A 12,220-nucleotide genomic window follows, 5' to 3' on the forward strand; every position below is an offset into this window, starting at 1 on the left:
AAAGAATGAAACCAGATCCCTATCTTACACCATACAAAAAATGGACTCAAAATGGATAGACTTGAATGTAAAACCTGAAATCAGAAAACTCCTGGGAGAAAACATAAGGGTTAAGCTCCTTGACATCAGACTTGGCAACGACTTTTTGGATTTGACACCAAAAGCCAAAGCGACAAAAGCAAAAATAGATGATCCACTTTTAAGACCCACGTTTTGAAAAAGATGGGCTCTTTCCAAATGAGTAGTCATGGAACTGCTGTGTTTAGCTTTCTCAGTGTTCTGAAAGGCTCGCGGATTCAAGCTGAGCCTCAAAGGGTTTCTCTTTCCCCTGGCCTGCAGGGAGTCCTGGGGGATTGGCTTTTCTGGAGGCTCAGAAATATCAAGGGCCTGGTGTGTTTCCTTCTTCATCTCTAGTTACTTCGATAGGAATCTTGGCCCCAGTCTAGTGAAGGGGAGCAGCAGGGCATTCATGCCAGGAGGGTCCTTTGAGGCTTTTTCCTTCTGTAGAGCATATTCTGATGGAAAAGGCCAGATTGACCACATTCCAGGACCAAATTGGTGTGATGCTTAAAAGCGCTTTTTCATAGAGAGATAGAATAGATAGAAGGAGGTCTTAATAATCAAGTCCAGTGTTTGATCAGTACCCCCCATTCCCTTCCTCTGGCTTCTTCATGGTGATGGCCTGTCCCCTTCTTCTCTTGGAGCCTGCAATAGAGATTTTTAGATCATTTACTGGCCTCCCCCACAGTTTAGACAATAGTATCATAATCCAGCCTCACTTCTCTGCATTTCTTCACCTCTGTAGTGTTCCCGTCTATATAATGAGTTTAGTATCCCGGATCCATGAACCTAATGAATTTCAGCAGAAGAGAGTATACATAAAGTCCTATTGAAAAGTTTAAAATGATAGGAATTCCCTAGAGGTCCAATGGTTAGGACTCTGTGCTTCCACTGCAGGGGGCATGGGTCTGATCCCTGGTCAGGGAACTAAGATCCCATAAGCCATGTGGCACAGCCCAAAAAAAAGTAAAAAATGATATATACATAATATTTTATTTCTAGCATTTTCATTTATACTCTATTCATAGATATTTCTTAAAAGAATGAAAGGAGCTTTCATAAACTAGAAACTAAAGTGAGCCCAGGATAAAATGTGCTGAATTTCAAATGGACCTAATCAAAATTCATATTTTTAAGATTGTACTAATTAAAAACCAGACAAACAAATAAGCAAAATCCATTCAACACTGTGAACCCATGCTTCATAGTGCTGAACCTTTGTGCTGTTTGTTTCAAGACCACTGGATTTTCTTCTCAATGTACCTTAACTGCTTTAGCATTTGATTCAACACAAGCCCCAAATAAAACACTTCAATCTATACTATTTATAATTTCTATCTTTTGTTACCACATAGGTGCATAAGAAATATGAGAAAACCAGATCTTAAATTTCCCTCAATTCAAATAAGGTAATGTCATGTCATGGAGAGTGTTAGTCGCTCAGACATGTCCAACTCTTTGTGAACCCATGGACTGTAGCCCACCAGGGTCCTCTGTCCTTGGAATTCTCCAGGTAAGAATACTGGAGTGGGTGGTCATTCCCTTCTCCAGAGATTATCATAATTATATAAATATAGTAACAATATAAATATAATAGTAATAGTAATAATAAGAGTAATAATAACCATGACAGATTAGATCTATAACCATATCTGTTATTATTATATAATCTGCCTTATACAATTGTGATGACCGTGTTCTTTCTAAATGCTTAGTATGTGCTGGGTTTATTGCTCATTACTTTATGTGAATGAGTTCACTTAACCTTCAGAACGCTCTCTATGATGAAGCTGCCATTATGCTCCTATTTTTTAGAAAGTAAAAATAAGGCTCAGAGAGGCAAAGACACTTGCCTAAGCACACTCTGTGGCAGGTGGCGTCTGACTCCATGGTACACAGTCTTAAACTACTATGCTAGATTACTTCCTTGTTTAAAATATGGGGAGACACCAAAGAGAATCTTGTGTCAAATGTTTAATCATTTATCTGGTGGTTCTTAATGTCTAGCTTATTACCTGTAACTAATCAAAAGCATGCAAGTTCTAAAGAACAGATATCCCAATGTTATGCAGGCAGACGTGCATCCTGGCAAAGCATAGTCAAGAAAATACAGGTAGCACATCATCTACTGAACATGGCTCACCCTGGTTCATTACTGAAACGTAGCCCTGTAGTTGATGTTGATAATGCTGACTGGACTTCTTAACCCCTATTTAAGGAAGCAGGGATGAGAATAAGATATGGTAGAAAGAATGCTATTTTTTTAAAGGTAACTTTTTAAAGCACTGGTCTTAAATTTACAATTGCTCATATCTGTATGAATTCATGAGTTTGGATAAATAAGGACTTGTGGGGTTTATATATAGAAATCTAAGATGATATATATAATCCATAGCATAGCAACCATTTTATTCCCTATTGCTGTTTATGTGCCTCCCAAAGCTTATTGCTACAGGGCTACAAGATGATGCTATATAAACATACACAGAGAGATATATATGTATTTGTGTGTGTATATGTATACATACACACACATACCCACACATCTATATATATATGTAACTTCACAGTAACTGAGATACTGAGATGACAAGTTACTCTGAAAACCTAGATGTTTACACTACATATTTTAAAATAGTCTATGGCATTTCTACTATTCACATGATACCCATGACACTGTCACTCACCAAAGTTGTACATGTGTGTTTGCATAAGACATAGTAGAAAGGAAAGAGAAAGAATTTGGCACACTAGAGTGCTGACTCTGGCCCTGCCCCTTACTAGCTGGGTCACCTTGAGCAGCTAGTGTGAGCCCACTAAGCTCCTGTAAACCTGGTTAATCATAGTTTTGAAGGGGCTACTTATCCTGCATGACGGCCTCCATTTTCATAGACGAAAAAGCTTCCATGCCACCTTCAGGAAAGGAAAGGTAGGAGCAGAAAACTCCCCTCTTTCTGTGCTCACTCCTTTGTGTTACCCAGAGGACCAGGAGTGACTTACCTGCTTGCTGAGTGTGAGTGAAGGGCTATCCCAGAGGTCCAGCCTTGTCCGGGAGCTCACTTTGGCATCTGCTTGTATAAAGGACACCTGTGTTCCTTACCTGCCTTCTTGTAGAAGGTACCTTGCAAGGGAGTTAGGGAAGGGGGATAGTTACAGGAAGCTTGATTCTGGTCACTCACTAGTGTTTTCTCCAATCCAGCTGCATCAGCAGTAAATCTGAGCATTTGATCTCTCTCTGTCTGACTTTTGTATAGATCTTTCAGCTGGTTCTGGGTTTGGAAGTGTGCCAGGGAGTGGTCATTACCTTCCAGCACTTCGCAGGACTGAGGCCATGGTTAAAACAAGAGTAAGGATATTGAGAATCTAACATGGTGTTTTACACATGGTAGTTGTTTGGTGGCCATCAGATTCCCCTCCAATGTCTGACTGTAAACTGAACATGACCCAGACTGTATCTTCCAAGTGGTCCTCTGCTTCCCCTCCCCTAGTGCCTAATTAGCACACGGTTTCAGATGTGAGGTAAGACTTTTAAGAGCCAGAAAAGACTTGACCAATCTGTGAGTTAAACACTTTCATCTTCCAGATGGGAAACTTGGGAACCAGAGATGCTATGTGTCTCACCTGAGACCACCCAGCTAGTAAGGGCCCACCTGTTCTCTAAGCCGGTCTTGTCACTGGGCTCTCCATGATTTCATAGAACAAAGGGAAACTGTCTTCTATAAAGGATAAATTACAAGGCGGCCTAAAACCTGAGAGCTTTGTTAAGGTAAAGCGTTTCCATTTTGATGAAGAGCAAGAGAGCTCCCGAAATACTTTTCTTTTCACCTACTTTGCTATTATTCATCTCCTTCCTACCCCAGCCCCCATCACCAATTGTTTCTGCTTGGAAACGTCTATTATCGTTTATCATTCCATCTGTGGCTCTTATTTTAAAGACTATCTCAAGTGGAGCAGGAACTTAAAATATTCCCCAGGAAGATTCTGAGAGACATTTTGTACATGCTGTACCTGTACTTTACTTCTCCAAATGTCTTGAACTTGGGAAAATGCAACTGAGAACAATAGAGGAATGACAGGCCCTTTCCCCTCCTTATAGAGGCCTTTCTCTGTGGGCCTACTGATGTCATAGGCGCTTTTTTTTTTTTTTTTGCTTGCTGCTTCAAGTGGCATGCAGGATCTTAGTTCCCTGATTAGGGATTGAACCCATTCCCCCTGCAGTGGAAGCATAGAATAACCACTGTGACTACCAATCAGAGGCCAGCTCTAGAGAGAGAAAATGGCCATATTGACTGCGTATATTTATTTCTTCCTGGGACTGAAGTGTGTTAGAAATTCTTGGTCTGATTCCCCTTCAGAATATCTCAGAAAAATAGGAGAAAGGCAGAGCTTCCTAATCTCATTTTGTATATAGGAAAGCAGAAGGAAGAGAAATCAAGAGATTTCTAGATATTCTCACTTCTGCCCTTCATTGCACTGTCTTTTTTCCTGGAATGTTACTTTCCTCAGAAAATGCCTACTCATTCCACAAAGCCAGTTCCTTGATGAAACTCAGTTCCTTTTTGGTGCCCTCATTGAAGTTTCTGTGGATGATGCTTGAGCAGTTTTGCTGCCTTTATCTTTCAGAAATGCATTCCTTTTAATACTATCACAAAAATCTTGTCATCCCCATTTTATAGATAAGGACACAAGGCTCAGAGAGGTTATATGACTTATTCTAAATCACACAGCCAGTATGTGATGGGATCAGTTCTTGAGCAAAGGATGTCAGACTCCAAAGCCCATTCTCTCTACTCTGGTCTGAGGCTGCCTTTTTAATAACAAAGGATCCAGATGTGAGAATGCATTTTACCCTTGTGCTCAGTTGCCAAATCGTATCTGACCCTTTGTGACCCCGTGGGACCCACAGCCCACCAGGTTTCTGTGTTCATGGGATTTTCCAGGCAAGAATACTGGAGTGGGTTGCCATTTCCACCCTTAGCTAATTCCTAATACCAATAACTAACTCCCATGGATCAAATACTTTATGATTTACACTGCATTTTTCCATATACATCATCTCATTAGACCCATCTAACGAAGCTTCAAGGTGGTGATTTCACAACAATTTTAGTTTATGGCTTTACAATTGAGGAATGGAGGCTCAGAGAAGGGATTTGCCAAAAGCCATCCTGCTATTTTCTAACAGTTAGCAGTTTGCAGGAAATTAAACCCACATCTCCTAACTTCAAATCCCTTTGCCATGTTGCAGCAATTAATTCAGGTTCTCAGTTGGCTTAACATGCAGTAAAGGCAGAATCTCCAAATACATAAATGGTGGATTGTCCTTAGGAGACTAAGACATTCTCTTTGGTTCCACATATCATCAAGACTTTTCCTCTTTGGGCAATGGTGTGGTTCAGTGGATAGTACCATCCACTGGTGGTATGTCCCTGTCAAGTGAACGAATCCCAGCCCTCAGAATGTGATCAAGGACAGTGATCAGTCTTCCATATATTTATCATATCATTACACAATTTGATGTTACAGAGTAGCACATCTCAGTGCTTTTATTTTTCTTCAAACACACACAAGACACACACCTGTGGGAGACCTCAAGGATATGGATCATTCCTCATGTTCTAACTTTAACTTGACCCTTTTCTACCCAAGAGAGCAAGGAAAGGCGTGACAAGGACATTATTAGGAGAAAGAACTATTTATCTTTCATTTATTTTGAATACTATTTTTTTTAATAAGTTTTGTATCTTAGAAGAAGCTTCTGACACATCTCACAACTCACTGGGACATACCTGTGTGATGTGTTCCAGTAGTAAGAGTAGATAGTTAACTGTAGCAGGACTCTGTCCTCAAGGACCTCACAGTTGGGTGGGCAGGCAGACCTGGACCACTGACTAGCATTCAAGACAGGTATTAAGAATCTCTGTATTAGCAGTGCAAAGAAGGAGTAGGAAGTATTGGATTGTGGAAAACAAACACACTTTGATAGAAAACTGAATTTTTTTCCCTTTATTTTTTAATTGAAGTATAATTGATGTACAATTTTGTATGAGTTTCAAGTATACAGCAAAGTGAATCAGTTATACATATATATATAAATATACATATGTATATATTATACACACATGTGTACTAAATCACTTCAGCCGTGTCCAACTCTGTGCAACCCTATGGACTGTAGCCTACCAGGATCCTCTGTTCATGGGATTCTCCAGGCAAGAATACTGGAGTAGTTTGCCATTTCCTCATCCAGGAGAGTTTCCTGACCCAGGGATTGAACCCGTGTCTCTTGTGTCTCCTGTATTGACAGGCAGATTCTTTACCACTGAGTCACCAGGGAAGTCCCCCAAACCTGAATGTTTGAATTGAATCTTTGGGAATGAGTTGTGTTTTCACAGGTAGTAGGGGAAATTGAGAAAGAAGATGGGAACATTGTGAATATCATGATACCTTCTGCTGGGTGGGCCTGAGGAAATGCTAAGTAGCCCTGTTATAATCTGAATGGACACTTAAAAAAAAGGAAGTAGGAAATGAGATCTGAAAAGTAGCTGGTACTTGAGCATCATGCTCTTGTGTTTGGATGTGGTCCTGTACACAATGGGGAGCCATTAAAGATTTGGAGCAGGGGCCTGGCGTGATCTGGCTCATTTTTGGAAGATGAGTCTGGCAGCTCTGATTCTGTGGCATTGATGATCATAACCTGACGAAGAACCTGCAGTTCCAAGTCGGGGATGAGAAGTGCTGGTTGATGAGCTGAAAAAAAAAAAAAAAATCAAAGATCCCATTTTCCTACTTGTGTCAAGTCAAATAAATGGAGCCAGATAAACGTAGAAAAAAATCGAGATAGTAGCAAAATTGCCTGGAAGCAGAATGTTTTTCAAAGTCCCTAATGAGGTGTCAGTGAACCTAACGAGATGAAACTCCCTACCCTACACCTAGTTTTTCACGCTGTCCTTTTCATCCACTCATAATTAAGTTGTGAAATTGGAATTATATCCTATCATTAAAGACAGAGGCCAGCTCTGCCTGTCTCTTGCTTCTTCGAAGATGGGATCTCTGAAAAGCGTTCTCTTCCTTGGCTTCTTCCCCCGATGATGCTTCCCCGGATGTGGCTGCGGGAGATGACACTGCCGTTTTAGATTTTGATTAAAAAGGGCCACATGGCTCCTCTTCATTGATTTCAGTATCGAATTCCATCATTCTTAGTGAGGAATTATTAAGCAGCTGAAGTTGAAAGGAAAATGTCAGTCTTTTTAGTGTTGTTGGCTTATTAGTGGAGGGGAAGAGAGGCATGCCCCATGGGCCAGACATTGGGTGGGGCTTTTTGGATATATAGGGCCCCTCTGATTCTTTCAGGGTGCAACCATGAGAAGGAAGCCTTATTTTCCATTTATACAGATGTGGAAACTGAGGCTCACAGGAATTGCAGGCTCTTTATAATAAGATCCACCAGGCTTATTCTGAACCTGGGCCTTTCCTTATCCATTGAGATAAAGACGATGACTACACTTGGAGGCAAAGAAGGTTCCTGTAGAGGAGGCTTCAGTCCATCAGCCACCATTCTATGCTTTCCAGCATCCCATTCATTTTGCTAGTACACTCTGTGGTGCTTTCCTTATTCCTACAAGAATGCTTTGTAGGATATTATTTGCTCCTTTTCCTGCATGAGCTAATCATGACTCAGTGGGTCTAAGTGATTTATCCCAAATCACTCAGTTAGGAAGTACAGGCTCCACCTCACTACATTGCCTTCAAATTGAGATCTCTACAGGATAAAATGCCTCCTCTCAAAGGATGAAGCCAGGAAGGGACGTTTCTAGTACCAGGGCCAGCTCACAGTATGAGAGAGGTATATGTAAAGTAGGCCCATTTTTATGAAACCCTGGCATTCTGGAATATAGGGGTAGGTCCAAGAGAAAGATGAGGGGAAGAGATCAGAGGCTGGCTCTGTACAAGGGGGCAGGAGCTCTGGGCAGCATCAGCCTGGAGCAGAAGAGCTCCTAGAATGACACACTCACTAAAGAAATAAGAGCATCTTGTTCTTTTCCTTGCAGGACTATTTCAATAAACTTACTGAGCAGACTCATAAAGCAATGACTGGAAACGTGGCTACCCCAGGATGAACACAGCCGCGGATGCTCCCTTGTTCCATGGCTGGGTCTGTCTGCTCAGACACAGTGGGGCTTTAGCCCCACCTCTGCTCCAGCTTTTCTGGAGAACCAGTACTTCCTCTGACAGCAAAACTAGTGCAGACTGAGGTTTCCAGGTCAGGCCTGGTTCTCTCTGCTCTGTCTGTCACAGCTAACCCAGTATAAAAATGCAAATACAGGTCTATGATCTCCAATTTGGGACCTTAGGGGCCAGTTGTACGTCAGAAATTTAGAAGATTTCAGATCTGAAAAAGGCCATGTGATATGTATATTACATATTATACAACACCTCTGCCAAGCTTGGGGCAGCACCCATCATCAAGCACATTAATATTTCTGCAGTAAAATGTGTAATAAATAAATATAGATGAATAGACGCTGTAAGTAGCGTCCCGTCAGTACAGGTCAGTTTGTAGTCTCAAATGAATTTCAGATCAGCTTAGATATGCTGCCAAAATGAGTTGCCTATAGATGCAAAAATTCTCAACAAAATATTAGCAAACTGAATACAACAACACTTGAAAAAGATCACTGAACCACGATCAAGTTGTATCTATTTCAGGGTCATAAGGATGGTTCAACATACACAAATCAATCAATGTGATACACTATATCAACAAAAGGAAAGACAAAAACCACATGAACATCTCAATAGGTGCAAAAAAAGCATTTGATAAAATTCAAAATGAGTTATACACACATAGACACACACATGCACACACAAAATTGGGTTTTAGGAGCTTTTGGGGTTTTATAATTCAGATAAGAGATTGCAGGTAAATATTTGTTCAATGCCTATTACTGCAAAAATAGTAGTATTTCACATGGATCGAGCACCTGTTATATGCTCAGCACTGGACTGAACCGTTTACAGACATTTACTGCACAAGAGCTCCAGAGCTGAGGATGAATATAGTGTTACTATCTGTGTACAGCAGTGTAGAGCTGTGCTGTGCAATCAATAGCCACTAGTCACGTACAGCTATTTCCATTTAAATTAATTAAATTAATTTAAGCTAATTTAAATCAAATGAAATTAAAAATTCAGGTCCTTGGTTGTACTATCAGGAGCTCGATAGCCACATGTGGCTAATGGCTACATACTGGAGAAGCTGCATATGCCTAGTGCCTAAACCATCCTGGCAGCACAGAATATTTCCTTCACAGTGGAAAGTTCTATTGGATAACCTTGGCCTACATGTCATACAGGATGGTGGTTATGAGCATGGATTCTGGAGCTGTACTGATCAGCACCATCATTCTCTAGTTACATGGCTTTGTCCAAACTGCTTTACCTCTGGCATCTCAGTATTCATATCTATAAAATGGGGGTAAAGATCTTATCTGCTTCATTTGTTGTGAGGTATAAATACATTCATATATGTAAAAAACTAGAATAGGGCCTGGCTTGAAGTTATATCCTAATAGTTCTGCCTATTATGATTATTATTAAACCTGAGGAAGTCAAAGCACAGAAAGATGTTGTAAACTCTGTCCTCAAGTCCTGGCTCTTGAGCTGCATATTCTATAGCCTCTCCAGACAACGTGTCCCATTCATCACTTCTCCTCTATTGCTAAATGAATGATTGTGTAAATAAATGAGACAGTCTGGAAGTAGTGAGCTGGATGCCCAGAGCAAGGAATAGCTGGGTGATAGCCTGGTCTTTAGGGTCAGATTCAGACGAAGAGACTGACAGTGAACCATGGTTATCCTTTATTGATTCATCAGACCAAGACTCAGTTAATATCTTTTATTTCCACTTTGTTCCATTTTCCTGTGTCTAATCTTAATTTTTAAAAATCAGCTATAACTAGGCTATTGTAAGGCATCGAACCCGCTGTCAGGACTATATATTTGAGATAATATGTTGAAGCTTCATTGATTCTGTTTGACAGCGGTCGAAATAGAAATAGAGTGGGGCTGCTGCCTGGAAGTTACCCAGAGAGGCCCTGGATCACGCTCTCGAGAAGTACCTGCCAGATGGTGCCTGCATATATCTGTGAGCAATGCCTGATATGAAAAGAGGTGTCTTGTTTGCTGCAGGAACCCCAAGTATGGAGTTAAATGGGATGCGGTTTGGTTTCAGTCCTGAACTAAACCTGGGGACCTTCTCATATTGCTTTAGCTTTTTGAGCCTCAGTTTCTTCATTTGCAACAAGGGATAATTATTGTGAGTCTGTCTCCTTCACATATTGTCATGAAGATCAAATGCAAAATAGACTAAAACACTTTGCTAGTTATAAAGTACTGAGCACACTTAAGTTATATACTAGTACAGGCAACACTTTTCTTCTGGTTGGAAGGGAAGCCTCTGAGCTTAGGGAGAGACAAACATAGATATTTAGTGTGTATTAGTAACTGGCATTGTTTATTAAGTCTTAGTCATCATTTTCAGTCAGTTCAGTTCAGTCTCTCGGTCATGTCTGACTCTTTGCGACCCCATGAACCACAGCACGGAGAAGGCAATGGCACCCCACTCCAGTACTCTTGCCTGGAGAATCCCATGGTTGGAGGAGCCTGGTGGGCTGCAGTCCATGGGGTCACTAAGACTCGGGCATGACTGAACGACTTCACTTTCACTTTTCACTTTCATGCATTGGAGAAGAAATGGCAACCCACTCCAGTGTTCTTGCCTGGAGAATCCCAGGGATGGGGGAGCCTGGTGGGCTGCCATCTATGGGGTTGCACAGAGTCGGACATGACTGAAGGGACTTAGCAGCAGCAGCAGCACCACAGCATACCAGGCCTCCCTGTCCATCACCAACTCCTGGAGTCCACCCAAACCCATGTCCATTGAGTCAGTGATGCCATCCAACCATCTCATCCTCTGTCGTCCCCTTCTTCTCCTGCCCTCAATCTTTCCCAGCATCAGGCCCTTTTCAAATGAGTCAGCTCTTCACATCAGGTGTCCAAAGTATTGGAGTTTCAGCTTCAACATCAGTCCTACCAATGAACACCCAGGACTGATCTCCTTTAGGATGGACTGGTTGGATCTCCTTGCAGTCCAAGGGACTCTCAAGAGTTTTCTCCAACACCACAGTTCAAAAGCATCAATTCTTCGGTGCTCAGCTTTCTTATAGTCCAACTCTCACACCCATACATGACCACTGGAAAAACCATAGACTTGACTAGATGGATCTTTGCGGACAAAGCAACGTCTCTACTTTTTAATATGCTGTCTAGATTGGTCATAACTTTCCTTCCAAAGAGTAAGCATCTTTTAATTTCATGGCTGCAGTCACCATCTGCAGTGATTTTGGAGCCCAGAAAAATAAAGTCAGCCACTGTTTCCCCATCTATTTGCCATGAAGTGATGGGACCAGATGCCATGATCTTCGTTTTCTGAATGTTGAGCTTTAAGCCAACTTTTTCACTCTCCTCTTTCACTTTCATCAATAGCCTCTTTAGTTCTTCACTTTCTGCCATAAGGGTGGTGTCATCTGCATATCTGAGGTGATTGATATTTCTCCCGGCAATCTTGATTCAAGCTTGTGCTTCTTCCAGCCCAGCGTTTCTCATGATGTACTCTGCATATAAGTTAAATAAGCAGGGTGACAGTATACAGCCTTGATGTACTCCGTTTCCTATTTGGAACCAGTCTGTTGTTCTGTGTCCAGTTCTGACTACTGCTTCCTGACCTGCATACAGGTTTCTCAAGAGGCAGGTCAGGTGGACTGGCATTCCCATCTCTTGAAGAATTTTCCACAGTTTATTGTGATCCACACAGTCAAAGGCTTTGGCATAGTCAATAAAGTAGAAATAGATGTTTCTGTTTCCAACATCCACTGGATCATTGAAAAAGCAAGAGAGTGATCCAGCGGATGTTGGCAATTTGATCTCTGGTTCCTCTGCCTTTTCTAAAACCAGCTTGAACATGTTGAAGTTCTCGGTTCATATATTGCTGAAGCCTGGCTTGGAGAATTTTCAGCATTCCTTTACTAGCCTGTGAGATGAGTGCAATTGTGCAGTAGTTTGAGCATTCTTTGGCATTGCCTTTCTTTGGGATTGGAAT

At 41.4% G+C, this 12,220-nt stretch overlaps 1 protein-coding gene across 1 annotated transcript in view; it reads left to right on the forward strand.

Annotated features, from left to right (window-relative positions):
* The window catches only part of DAB1 (DAB adaptor protein 1), a 1,348,091-nt gene that overhangs the window by 114,288 nt on the left and 1,221,583 nt on the right, over positions 1-12,220 (forward strand). The gene's annotated exons all lie outside the window — the stretch shown is intronic.

Source organism: Bubalus bubalis, chromosome 6 (genome assembly GCF_019923935.1).
Source record: "Bubalus bubalis isolate 160015118507 breed Murrah chromosome 6, NDDB_SH_1, whole genome shotgun sequence".
NCBI lineage: Eukaryota > Metazoa > Chordata > Mammalia > Artiodactyla > Bovidae > Bubalus > Bubalus bubalis.